Genomic DNA, 12,745 nt, shown 5'->3' with positions numbered 1-12,745 from the left:
GATGTAAGTTATTGAGCTTCATATTCTGGACAAGAATGCCAAGTTAGTCTCTCTTCATAAAAAGCAATTACGATTTGCCTCTTGAATACAATTTAACTCATCATCATCTTCTTCCCTCCAAGATCTGTTCCCTTCTGGCATAATCTCAAGAGCGAAATCATTATTAATGCAGTTGCCCAGCCAGAAACCCTGGAGTGTTTCTGAATGCCTCCCTTTCCTTCACATACTACTGACTTGGTATGTCTCCCATCTGCTCTGTGTCCCCACGTCAACTGCCCCAGACTTTATGGGCATTATCACACATGTGTGTTATCACACCAGCCCTCCAGTTATCTTACTGGATCTTTCTGGGTAAGGTCATTGTTATTTTTTTAAATGCAAATTCAGTCATATTGGATCCCTCAAAATTACAGCTTTCTTGCCTTGTGTAAGATGAAGACTCAACCAAATTTGTAAGTGTTATGATCTCATCTCTGTCTGCTTCTTCAGTTCCACCACTGCTTAGGCTATGCCATGTGCTCCAACCATTCTGTACTTTTTTAAAACTTCCTAAAATATGCCAGTAGGTTAGGCCAGACCAAAGAGATTAGTTTATACTCACAGACTGACTGGAACTCAGACCTTTATGAAAATCACCTTCCCTTAGGCTTTCTACTTAACTAGCAAAGCAGTACTAAGGATGGATACAATGTCAACATCTAAGAAAATAAATTCAGCACTCTTCCATTTCCATAGTTCCTCATGGAAATACAGCCGAATTTCCATTGTCAACGTGGTATATGCCTGCTCATGCACGGAAGCGCAATAGCATTCCAGCAGGCAGAGTGAGAGCTCAGTTCTTGCTCTGGGGTCTATGTCATATAAGGCAAATTTACAATATCTAAAGGAATGAAGAACTTTTTCTGTGTCACTGGGTATGCAACAGTTGTCTCTATTCCCCTTCTTGTCTTTGTACTTACTGCTGACTTAATAGGCATAAGAATTTTTAACCTTATATTTATTTAAGACTCAGACCAAAGGTCCTCTCTTCCAGAACATTTTCTTTGGTTTCTTTCCAGCGCATTCATTTTGTTATAGTTCTTTGTGAACTGATTTTTAAACATTAAGCTCTTTATTACTCCACTGCTGAATAAATGCTCTTTCAGAGTAAGGGCCATGTTTTACTCATCTTCATATTTTTACCTTCTAGCAAAAATACCATATTGCAATCATCTCTGGAGAAAAAAGAGAAAATAATCCATTATTAAGCTAATAAATGGTCTGGTAACAAAGACGATCGATCATATTTTGGGGTACGTGTTATGTCAGTTTTTAGGTATTTTTAAATCTTCCATATTTTGTTGAATTTACTTAATGGTGACAAGCAACACTCAGAAGAAAGAATGCTTAATAAAGTCCTGTTTTAAGGCATTCTACCTTCTTTACGTTCCTATTTCCAACTGGTATGGCAATATATATTCAAAATACTGCTCTAAGTTGCATTCCATGTATAGGAAACATGTATGTTATAAGCCAATATTTATTTTACAAGACTAATTTCACTTTTGTTTAATTTTTAATATTTATTTTACACTACATCTTATCTTTGGAATTATTTGTATACTTTTAATGAAGTGAATATAAACTAGAAAATCTCTGACAATGACCAGGAAAATTAAAATGTGGATCTTTTCTGTGAAACTTTATCTTTTCAATAATTTCTGTTATTATTTGATAGCAAAGTAAAAATATATTTCAGGGGAGAAGTTGACTATATAGGGTTGTTCTTGACCTCGGTGCAAAATAAAACCACCTGGTGGTAAGCTTTAAAAGCTCTGTTGTCTAAGCTACATCCCAGACCAATTAAATCTAAATGTGGGATAGAGCAAGTATCAGTGGTTTTTAAAACTTCCAGAATGATTTTAATTAGCAAATTTAAAGGCCCACTATTTACTGGGTACTTTTGTATCTTCAATACTTAATTGAAATTTAATAACATGTTAAAAGTACTCTGAAGAAATAATTACAATGGAGATTTATTTTGGCATTTGCTTATATTTCTCTACCCATCATTAGATTCCACTGTTTCCAACTTGTGGTAAAGTTTATATTATGAGCGCCTCTCATCTCATACAAATTTAAAGCTTTTTCTCTTCTCAGCTTGGACTATACGAGGTATAATCAGTTATTCTTTCCCTGTTATACTAATCTTTTCCACCTACTGGCACCAAGGGTTTGCAGTGGGGAAGGATAAGGGATAAGCTGGCTGAGTGGGAGACATCCTCAGCTTATCTCCTTGCCCACCTCCAGACATTCTCCACTCAAGCATTTACTCTTCTCAGCTCTTGCTTTGAAGGTACATGATACGTGCATTCAGTTTTCGGGAGAAAAATCTGCTTTTTAGTTTTTTATTCATTTTAATGAGAAAATAAAATAGCAATGAAACAGTTTCAAAACAGATTGGTAGGAGAGTTACAATAATTAATACATTGCATATTGTCTTTGTAGTGGTTATTCAGAGAACAAGATGCAAACATGATATCTTGTCAAATCTTTATTAGTACAAACCGTCCTTCTCATTGAACTAAAAGAAAGTAGCAGTGTATCTATCCTATTTTATATATACATATATTTTTTTCACTACAAAATGATCCTTTATTTGTATCCCCCTTTTTTATTTTGTTTTGTCAGAGATGGGTGTTCCATTAGAGCAAAATCTTTTAAAGACATTTCTTGCCTAGTTATGCTCCCTTATCCTAGAGGAGACCTGGCATTTTTGCCCTAAATTCTAAATATGCAGGCTTCTCCTAATATATAGATCTTGGAGGCCAAGGAGATGGCTCAGTGTAATAAGCGCTTCCCTGGCAAGTGCAAGGGCCTGAGTTCAATCCCTGGTTCTGTAAAAAAAAAAAAAAACCCAACAACAAAACCCCTAATATGTAGACATCTCTTTTGTTTTTCTTATTGTAGATAGCTCCATTTGTTAGCCAGCTGCTTTTCTTTAAACTTAATCAAAGGCAATGAAGTCACAGGTCATGGTATACTTAATCTCCACATTTGGGAACCACAGGTTAAATTGAATAAAACTTTTATGAGCTTTAGTTTCTTATATTAGCACCTAGTTCTGCTGCAGGAGCTGGAGGATTCATGACAATGCTCTTTAAGAAAATTCTCACTAACTTCCTCCATCTAAAGCTTTAATCTCTGTACATAAATGATGCTTAGGGTGCTATGAACTGTTTTGCAGGCCAACTCTTGGCAAATTTTTCTCTATAACTGGGTCTTCTGTTCATATATAGAATCATCATTCTCAGCTTTGTTCTCTGAACAAGGCCTGCATAATAGGAAGGAAATGTCATGTCACAGTCTGTCACAACTTCATGGAAAATCATATCACCAGCTTTCGACTCTAGACGAAGTAAGAAGTATCTCTTCTTTCTCCCTCCCCTTTTCTAATCATATTATTTTGCTTACATAAATTTTAATTCTTTAATTCTTTAAAGTACATGGAGACAATTTGGCCTTGAACAATTTAAGATCTTACTCATATGAAGATCTCTTTCTCCCTAACTCTACACCTCCCTGTCAAAGTTATGGGCTTTGAAGATAAAATTGGAGCAGTATATTCTTGGTATTTCATTTGTTAACATTCTTATTCTGTCCTTTACTTTTTATATTGTAAGTTTAAAGCTTCTCAGGTCTACTTTTCTCCCTTAGTGCTAAGGTGATTCTTATACTTGTCCTTAAAATGATAGGTCATTCACACTACTGGTGAAGGAAATGAAGGACAAAGTAAAGGGAAATTGCTTCTTTCCCTGTATAAGTGTAAAAGAGGTGCTCTTCTCAATTATAAAGCTATCTTTTAAAAAATCGTTTCTAATTAACCTTATAAAGGTACTCAGATTGTATAATTTTAGCATGTTCCATGATAGTAATGTTAGTCTATTCTAAAATATTTACAGTTCTCACTGGTCATCTCATTAAATGATTTGCTGGGAGATCTTTTAGATTTGTGATCATGGAAGCAGTTTTGAATCATCACTTTAAAATGTCTTCTGTTATTAATTATTGTAAACTGTCCTACTAACCTGTTTTGAAACTATCTCATTGCTATTTCTTTCTCAATAAAGTTATTTAAAAAAACAAAAAAACAAAAAAAAATAAAATGTCTTCTGAAAATCAAAGAGACTAACAAGATGGCACTGAAAAAACAAAAACAAAAATCACATAGATAACACCTTCAGCAAAAGTTGATAGCATGTAGCCTCTCAAACACCCAGACTGGATGGGTGTAGCCAAATCACTAAGGCACTAGACATATGCAAGATGAATATAGACAGCTTTATTGTAAAAGTTGCTTAAAATAAAAAGTTAAATGAAACTGCAGGCTTCTTAGGAAATAATGATAATGAAAATACATCAGAATCCACAGGATATAGTTGACGCATTCTGAAGAACATTATTATATTAATTACCTTTTCAACAAAATTCAACTCAAAAGAATACAAAATTACAGAAATTAAAACTAAAGTCAAGAAAAAGTAATTGAGAAAAAGGCAGAAATTTATGGCCGAGAAGAAAATTTTTAAAAATAAGCCAATTAAATAATAAAAACAGACAAGTTATTAATCATCTTCATTGTTGAGTACAAATTTACAAAATACAAAATACAGGAAAAGTAATTTTAAAAAGAATAAAATAGACTATTTGTACAAGCCTACACAAATCACTTAAATACATTGAAAAATTGTCAGAATTTTTTATTGGCTATCACCCATTAATCTCTCCAGCAATAATTGACTTCATCAAGAAAATCTGCCAAACCTTTCAGTGTCTGATAAGCCTTATGCTACATAAATTGTTCCAGATTATAGAAAAGGAATAAAATATCCAAATTCTTTTAATAAGGTAATTGTGCTTAAATACTAAAATCTAATAAAGATTACTCAAAAAATTATAGGCCAGCCTTCGGACTATATCTGCAAAAATTCTAACTAAAATATTAAGTAGACTAAATATTGTTGAATATAATATTAAATATATCATAAGCATATGTGATGCATTGTGGAAATGCCAAAGAATTCAATATTAGAAGTCTATTAGTATAATTCATCAATTTACCATACAAATAGTTATAAGAAAAAACATGATTTTTTTTCCATAGGTGTTGAATGGTCTTGGTAAAATTCAGCATGCCTTGTAGACAGAAGAAGGGAAGGTGGAAGGAGATAAAGAGAGAAAAAAGAAAACAAAGGGAGAAAGTAACAAGGATAAGAAGAGAGTAAAGGCTAGTTCAGTAAAATGAGCAAATGGATAATTCCTTAGCATGATTCAATCAAAGTGAAGCAACCATAAATTGTTGCTTCTCAATCTGCTAGAATACAAAATATGCACAACAACCTTGAAACATCACTCTGACAGATGTTGAGTCTGAATCTAATCAAGCTTCTGAGTAGCTACCAGTTTATGAGAAATATGGAGGAAGGAGGATTATATTAAAGGAAACCACAGATTTAGAGTATACAACAATTAGACTTTGCAAATGGCCGATGACAAGAATTCCAAAAGGAATAGCAAGGGAATTATTAGGTTGAAAGAGTTTATTGAGCTATGGCAATCACATGCAATGAGTACAACAAATTTAGATTGTGATTAAAACAACTCTATTGGGATACTTGGTGAAATTTGAGTATGGGTTAGCTATTACATGATACCAACCAGTTATTGTTAATCTTGTTAAATGCTAGTAGTACTATGTTTTTTAAAAAGCTATTGATACATTTTGATCTATGTAGAAGTAAACTGGTATACTATGTGAGAGTTGCTCGTACATACTCTGGCATAAAAATAGAGCTGAAATGTATAACTTAATGGCACTTTATGTTAAAAGGATTTTGCAGTAAAAACTAATAGAACTGCCCCCCCAAAACCCTCATAGCACTAGTTTGCCATATAAAAAGTACATTTCTACAATAATTAAAGTAATATTTCCATTGTGATCTGAAGATTACACCACGGCCGGGAGTATTGCAGTTCATATGGAAAGTAACTTTCAATACATTCAGAGAAAAGCAGTGTTAATAGTGAGGAAACTCACAGTGAGATATGATCAGTACAGAAATAAGATTAGAAATAAATACCATGGAGAATGTTTCAATGTCAGTAAGAAAATTTCCATGACACTAGAGTAGCATTATAGTAAAAAAAAAATACCAGAGATTAAAAAAAATACCAGAACTAAGTCATGAAAATTACAAGAAAGTTGATTTGAGCATAGCATGAATATTGGGAAAAGCAATCACCAATGGGCCTTTTCAGCTAACGCATTTTTCTGGGGTATGCCACAAATGCAAAGCCTTGACTGCTCTTCATCCAAACTGCTGGGTTATATTGTGGCAAGCAAACTTTAAGGATAAATTATAGTACTGCTTTGGAAAAAAAGACCTGGCTTACTTACCCTTTATTATAGAGTGAGGGATTCCCCAGGCCCAGAATTCCCAATCTAGTAACAAATCTACACTGTACACACAATATCCTTGACCTCATCTATGTTATTCTGGGACATAGGGGCAAGAAGAACCAACTCAAGTTTTGGGCCAGGCATGGTGGTACACCCCTGTAATCCCAGCACTTGGGAGGCTAGGCAGGAGGTTCTTTGTGAGTTGAGACCAGCCTGCACTACAAAGTGAGCTCAAGGCCAGCCTGAACTGTATAGCCACACCCTGTCTCAAAAAGATGAAAGAAAGAAAAAGAGAAAGAAGAAAGAAAGAAAGAAAGAAAGAAAGAAAGAAAGAAAGAAAGAAAGAAAGAAAGAAAGAAAGAAAAGAAAAGAGAAAATCAGTTAAATGTAATATATGTACTACTGGATAATAGAAATTTTGTCTCTCACCTAAGCATCTCATGTCTTCTGGTAATATCCATAACAATGACAGACTTTTTATTTATTTAGGTACCAGGAATTGAACTCACTGCCTTGCACTTGCCAGGCAGGTCCTGTGCTACTGAGCTATATCCCGAGAAGCCTAACTTATAAACATAAATAGGAAGAAATTAGTAAATTCCAGACCCAACAATGGAAAAACAGTTTAGTTAGTGGGTTCTTTATCTAATGGTGCTCAAAAGTAGATGGATAAACCTCTTGATGAGGTTATTGTATTATAACAAAAAAGAAAGCCTCCAACAAGATTACCTGGGATCTTCAGTGTCATGCCAATCTCATGAGTGCTAGTGTTCTTTTTTAAAAATACAGTAAATAGGTTTTGACCTGTGTATAGAATAATAGAAAACTCTTATGGTATTACCCCCCCCAATATTGCTGTGACCCTCCTAGTTGAACCACTAGGAAATTCCAGCATCAACATGACTTTGATAATTATTTAAATGATCCAACTTCTGTTCATTGTCTCTGTATCTCTAGTATAAGTCTTTATCTGCTTTCTGATGATGGGAAATTAAAATTATTATGTGAAAAAATTAGTTCATCTAAGACTTTGTGCAAGAGCTCTTAGGACTCTGGGGAGTCAAGATTAAAATCTTTCATCTTTGCTTTGACAGCCTTCTTTCTGTCTTATTATAAGTTAAGTACCATTGACTCATCTTATTGGGCCTAAGTTTCATTAGCATTAATGAGACTTTAGACTGTTGTTAAGTGCATATTTCCTAATACTTTTCTTTCATTACTGAAAGCCTCTGGTAGTGTTTTCCAGAATACTTTGAAAATATGTATTAAACTCTAGTCTGGTACTCTGAGTGAGTGAGTGATGTAATTTAGTTTTGGATCACATCTGGTATACAGCCTTCACTGAACATGACAAAGCTTTAAGCCCCCAGGATCAAAGTCATTACGGCATAGAGTCTTCCTTTGTCTTTTCCTCTGCAAATGCTTTGTGCATCATGCACATTCATCCACTGGATGGCAATATGTGCTCAAGAATGTTGAGTTTCTAGTTGCTTCAATCTGATTTTAAAATGTCAAGCTTTTAAATGTAGAAGATGCCCACTTTGCCAAATCTTAAGAAAAAGCATTCGCTGTGCAAAGCAAATAAGCTACCTTGTCCTGAGATAAACATCCTGTCTAGTTAAAGTCAGCTATTGCTCTCTAGGAAACCTTGTGTCACATGTTACTAACTTTGCAAAAGTAAAATAAAATACTGTTTTGTTGTGAAAAAAGTATATATGTATACACAAGATAGGATAGATATACAGCTTTCTCTTAGTTCATTGAGAAGAAAGGTCTGTACTAATATTGTTTAGACAAGATATCATGTCTACATCTTGTCCTCTGAATACTATGAAGAGAACAGTATGCAGTGTATTGATTATTGTCACTGTCCTACTAACCTATTTTGAAACTGTTTCATTGCTGTTATCATTTTTTTCTCATTAAAATGAATTTTAAAAAGACTAATAAAAGAAAAAGAGAGAAAAAGAAAAAGCATTGGCTGAATATAAGCTCCAACCTAGCCCTAACTAGAGATTTTAGTGGTATTACTTCTGCCACTTACTCTTGGCATATTCTCTCTTCTGTTAATAGGTTCCCACACCACACATATGCAAAAATAAACTACCCTGCATGCTTTTGTATTTTTTCATCTTTTTAAATTTTTCATACTGTACTTCTGAAACACACATGCCTTCCAGATTCCTCTAGCCCATTTCCAACTCCAGTGTTCTTAGTACCCTATGCCTTATTTGTATGGCTCTTGTTAAATGTCATACCTTCTCCATAATGAAGTCAACAGGTAGACCACTAAGCTCCATGTGATGTTATACGATATCCTAGAAGAGTAAAACAGTTCTGGATGACTATATCTCCTAGTCTTAGAAAGCTAATATAATTGCTTTTCAATTAAATTAATCCTGCTTAATGCAGAATGACACCAAGTAACTTGTTCTGTGTACGATTTAGCATTAAGGGTTTAAAATGTCCAAGAAATTAAACTGTATATTAGCTGCAACTGTAACCATGAAAACTGTACAAAAATGTAGACATATTTAAAATTTAAAATCAAGTAATAGTTGTGCTACATGAAATTATTCTTCATGGAAAACTTTTGTTTCCTCTTTCTGCTGTTTTGTTATATTTCCTGTACTTTCTTTAATGAAAAATAATCAGTAACTCTTTTGCTGTCTTTAATCTTTCTCTTCCCTAGATTAAAAATTTCCTTTCTTCTGTATATGCTACTGTTTAATTTTCCAAAAGCTATTTAGTAGTATTTCAAAATTTCCTTGAATTTCCACATGGCATTAGTTACTGCTGAGTGTAATGAATGTTTTCCTAATTTTTAAAGAAAATAATTTCTTGTTTTAGAATAGCTTTTCATTTACAGAGAATTGCAAAGACAATACAAAGTTTCCATAAACCCTACACCCATTTTCCTTTATTAGTCTCATCTTGCACTAGTTTGCTTTATTACAGTTAATGAACCAATATGGATACCTTATTACTAATTGAAGTTCATAATTTATTCTTATTCTCTTGGTTTTAACCTGAGATTCCTCTCCCTGATGTCTTGTCTGATTTCCTTTCTAGGATCCCTTCCAGGGTACCTATTGAATTTAATTATGTCTCTTTAGCCTCTTCTTGGCTGTTTCAGTTTCTCATGCTTTATTTTTCATCACATTGACAGCTTTGAGGAGTACTAATCAGGTATTTTTGAATGTCTTTCAATTGCTACTTGTCTAATATTTCCCTCATGGTTAGACTGGGGTTGTAGTGGAATTCTAGAATGAAAGACGTGTACAAAGGTAAACAGTCATTCTCATTACATTATATCAAGTATATATTATATATATTACCAATGTTATAGGCAGCTGAGTTAGATAAAAATATTACAAGCAGTCAGGGATAGGGCTTTGAAGGAGCCAGCACAGGATATAAGAAACTTTGCATCTGTGGGAGAGACAGTCACCTTTGCTGTGGGTCAGACCTCAAGATTAAAGATAAAACAAATGCACCCACATACTTCCTGAGGAGGCTAGGAAGAACCATTAACCCAACCTCCTACAGGAAGAACCCTCTTTTGTATTCATGTTGGCTTGCTACATGGCTTGCTTCCCTATTTGATCCCAATTTAATCAATTTTACCTGATTATACTCATAATCTTAATGATTAGCCATAGTTTTGTCTCATCTCATGTCTATCTTGTGATGCCTCATTTTTCCCACCTTGGACCTGCCTCATTCCATGGATTTGCTCTATAAAAATTCTTAAAAGGAATTGGCAACCCACTTGGCACCCCTTCTGTCTCTCTCTTGGACAGAAGCTTTCTTTCTTCCAATAAATACATTCTGCCATTAACCTCTTCGTTCTTAGATTTTAGAGAACATGAATTCTTACAGAACATCTAACTGGTTGGGAGTTTCTGTCCCCTGTATCAACTAGAGGATGTAACGTTATAGGTCAGTTGATTGAAGAAGTGTTTCAGGTTCCCCTTTCCATTCTTCGCTCTTCAGCAGTATGTGCACAGCACACCTGCATAATGGAGAGTTATCTGTACCTTAAGGGCATGGTATCAACATAAATTATTTGAAATTCCTCTGTGCAGATTTGTCTACTCTCCTCAATCATTATTCAGTAATTCACAGATATGTATTTTATGCTTTGGGTTGCAATCCAGTATTACTTTTTTGTGTTGTTTAAATTGACCATTTGGAGCTTCTTCAGTTGGGGTCCTTTGTTTATTTGACTTAACCCATTGTTTGTGTGTGTGTGTGTGTGTGTGTGTGTGTGTGTGTGTTTTAAGAACTGCCTTTATGACACTACAAATTCTTTTTTTTCAAACTTCAAGAGCAAAAGATTATAAATTATCTTATATAGCCTCTACCCCAGTATTGAAGTAGGATTAGTAGATACCTTTTGTTTTTTCCTTTGTTGAGCAGGGTATTGAATCCAGGATGTTGAACATGCTAAACACACTTGACCACTGAGCTATGTCTCCAGCCCTGTGTGACACTTTCTAACTATTCTTCATAAAGATCAGTTTTTAATTCAGTATCAATTGTTATGAATACTATTTAAAATATTTTGTATTTATTTTATCCTGAATATGCTCCCCAGCCATAACTTTTTGCTTAATCAGTTTCTCTTAAGATTCTGGGATGTTTTTCTTCTGACCAACTTCTTCTCTGTCATAGAAACAATTTATTCTTTTTCAGTAAGGGCCGTCTCAGTGTGTCTCATGTACAAGTTAATCTTACCATGAGCTGCCCTATCAGTACCATGGCACATCTTTAAAGCTTTGTTCATCTGGATATGCTCAGTGACCCTGAGAGCCTACATTTAAACCCTTAAATTCATCATTACTGTCTACATTTTTAAGCATATACATATGAAAATTTAGTACTCATTTTGGGCCACCATTCTCCCTTTGTTGGCCTACCAGGTCCTCCACTGTGACAGTGGAATAGAATATGCTGTTTCTTTGACATGACATTTTTCAGTACTTGATGAAATTTTGGAAATGCACACCCTGGCTGACCTCGCAAGTTTCACATTTTTAAATGTGAACATGAAGATTTGACCAGTTGATTTGCATGATTTTGTGCATTTCCTAGGTCAAATAAATAGTCAAAATTTCTTCTCACAAATCACTACTAGAGACTAAGCATAGTGGTGCACACTTGTAATCCTAGCTCTTGGGAGGCTGTAAACAAGCAGATCACTCCAAGTTCGATCTAGTAGTGAGACCCTGAACACCCTATGGACCCTTCCCTAAAATACAAATTAAAAAAAATAAGTAAGTAAAAAAAAACCAAATCACTTCTAGCCACTTACTGGGAAGAGGAATATTTTTGAAAGTGATTTTTTTTGTTTCAGTTCAGTTTAGCATTTTAGATGAGAAAGTTACAAAAATAAGTTACTTCCTAAGCCTAATCCTAGCCTAAAAAGGGAAAAAAAACCCATAATATTTGTTTACTGTTATTTAAAATTTTTTTAAAATTATTCATTTATTTATTTGGTATAGTGTCTTGTTATGCAGCTCAAACTCATAGTGATCCTCCTGTCTCAGCCTCCCCAGGGCAGGAATTACAGGTGTGCACCAGGTTTTGGTAGCTGGCAGTATGCCTGGGGTTCTGGGGCTGGCATGGAACATGGTACTAGGGATTGAACTCTGTGCTTGCCTGTTTACTTTTCAATTCCCACTCAGAAGTATGACCTGGATTATACTTGAAGGAAGGATCACATGTGCAACATAGAAGAGGAACCTATAATTGTACCAAGCCATGTAAAATGGTATTGGAGGGGCCCGGGGAGACGGCTCAGTGGAATAAACACTTCCTTGGCAAGCGCAAGGGCCTGAGTTCAATCCCTACTTCCGCAAAAAAAAAAAAAAAAAGTATTGGAAAACTTTTTTTTTTTAGAAACTTACAGGTAAGGAAGACAAATGAAGATAGCACAAGAGAACTTACCTAGTCAGAACAAGAAATATTTCTCCAACTATGAGTGCAAATTCCAGCCACAGATTTATATGTCTTGTCTGATATTGCTGGTCTTCTTGTGAAATATTTTGAGCTCCACTGAAAGATTTACAGAATGAAAACCATGATTGAAAAAATGCAGAAAATCAAATAATACTATAAGGGATTGTTACATACTGTTTTTTTAAGATGCATAAATTAAAGCCACAATATAAAGTTAACAGAACTGGGCATGACCTTAGAAATCATGTTCTTAATGGTTCTGAACACACCAATGCTAAAAACCAGAGAAGTCTGCTGAATTTCTTAAGGTCACCCTACACTAAGTAGTGTGGAAGTAAATGC

Source organism: Octodon degus, unplaced genomic scaffold, assembly GCF_000260255.1.
Source record: "Octodon degus isolate 3935 unplaced genomic scaffold, OctDeg1.0 scaffold00122, whole genome shotgun sequence".
NCBI lineage: Eukaryota > Metazoa > Chordata > Mammalia > Rodentia > Octodontidae > Octodon > Octodon degus.
The sequence above is the reverse complement of the archived record's forward strand: the minus strand, read 5'-3'. Positions refer to the sequence as shown.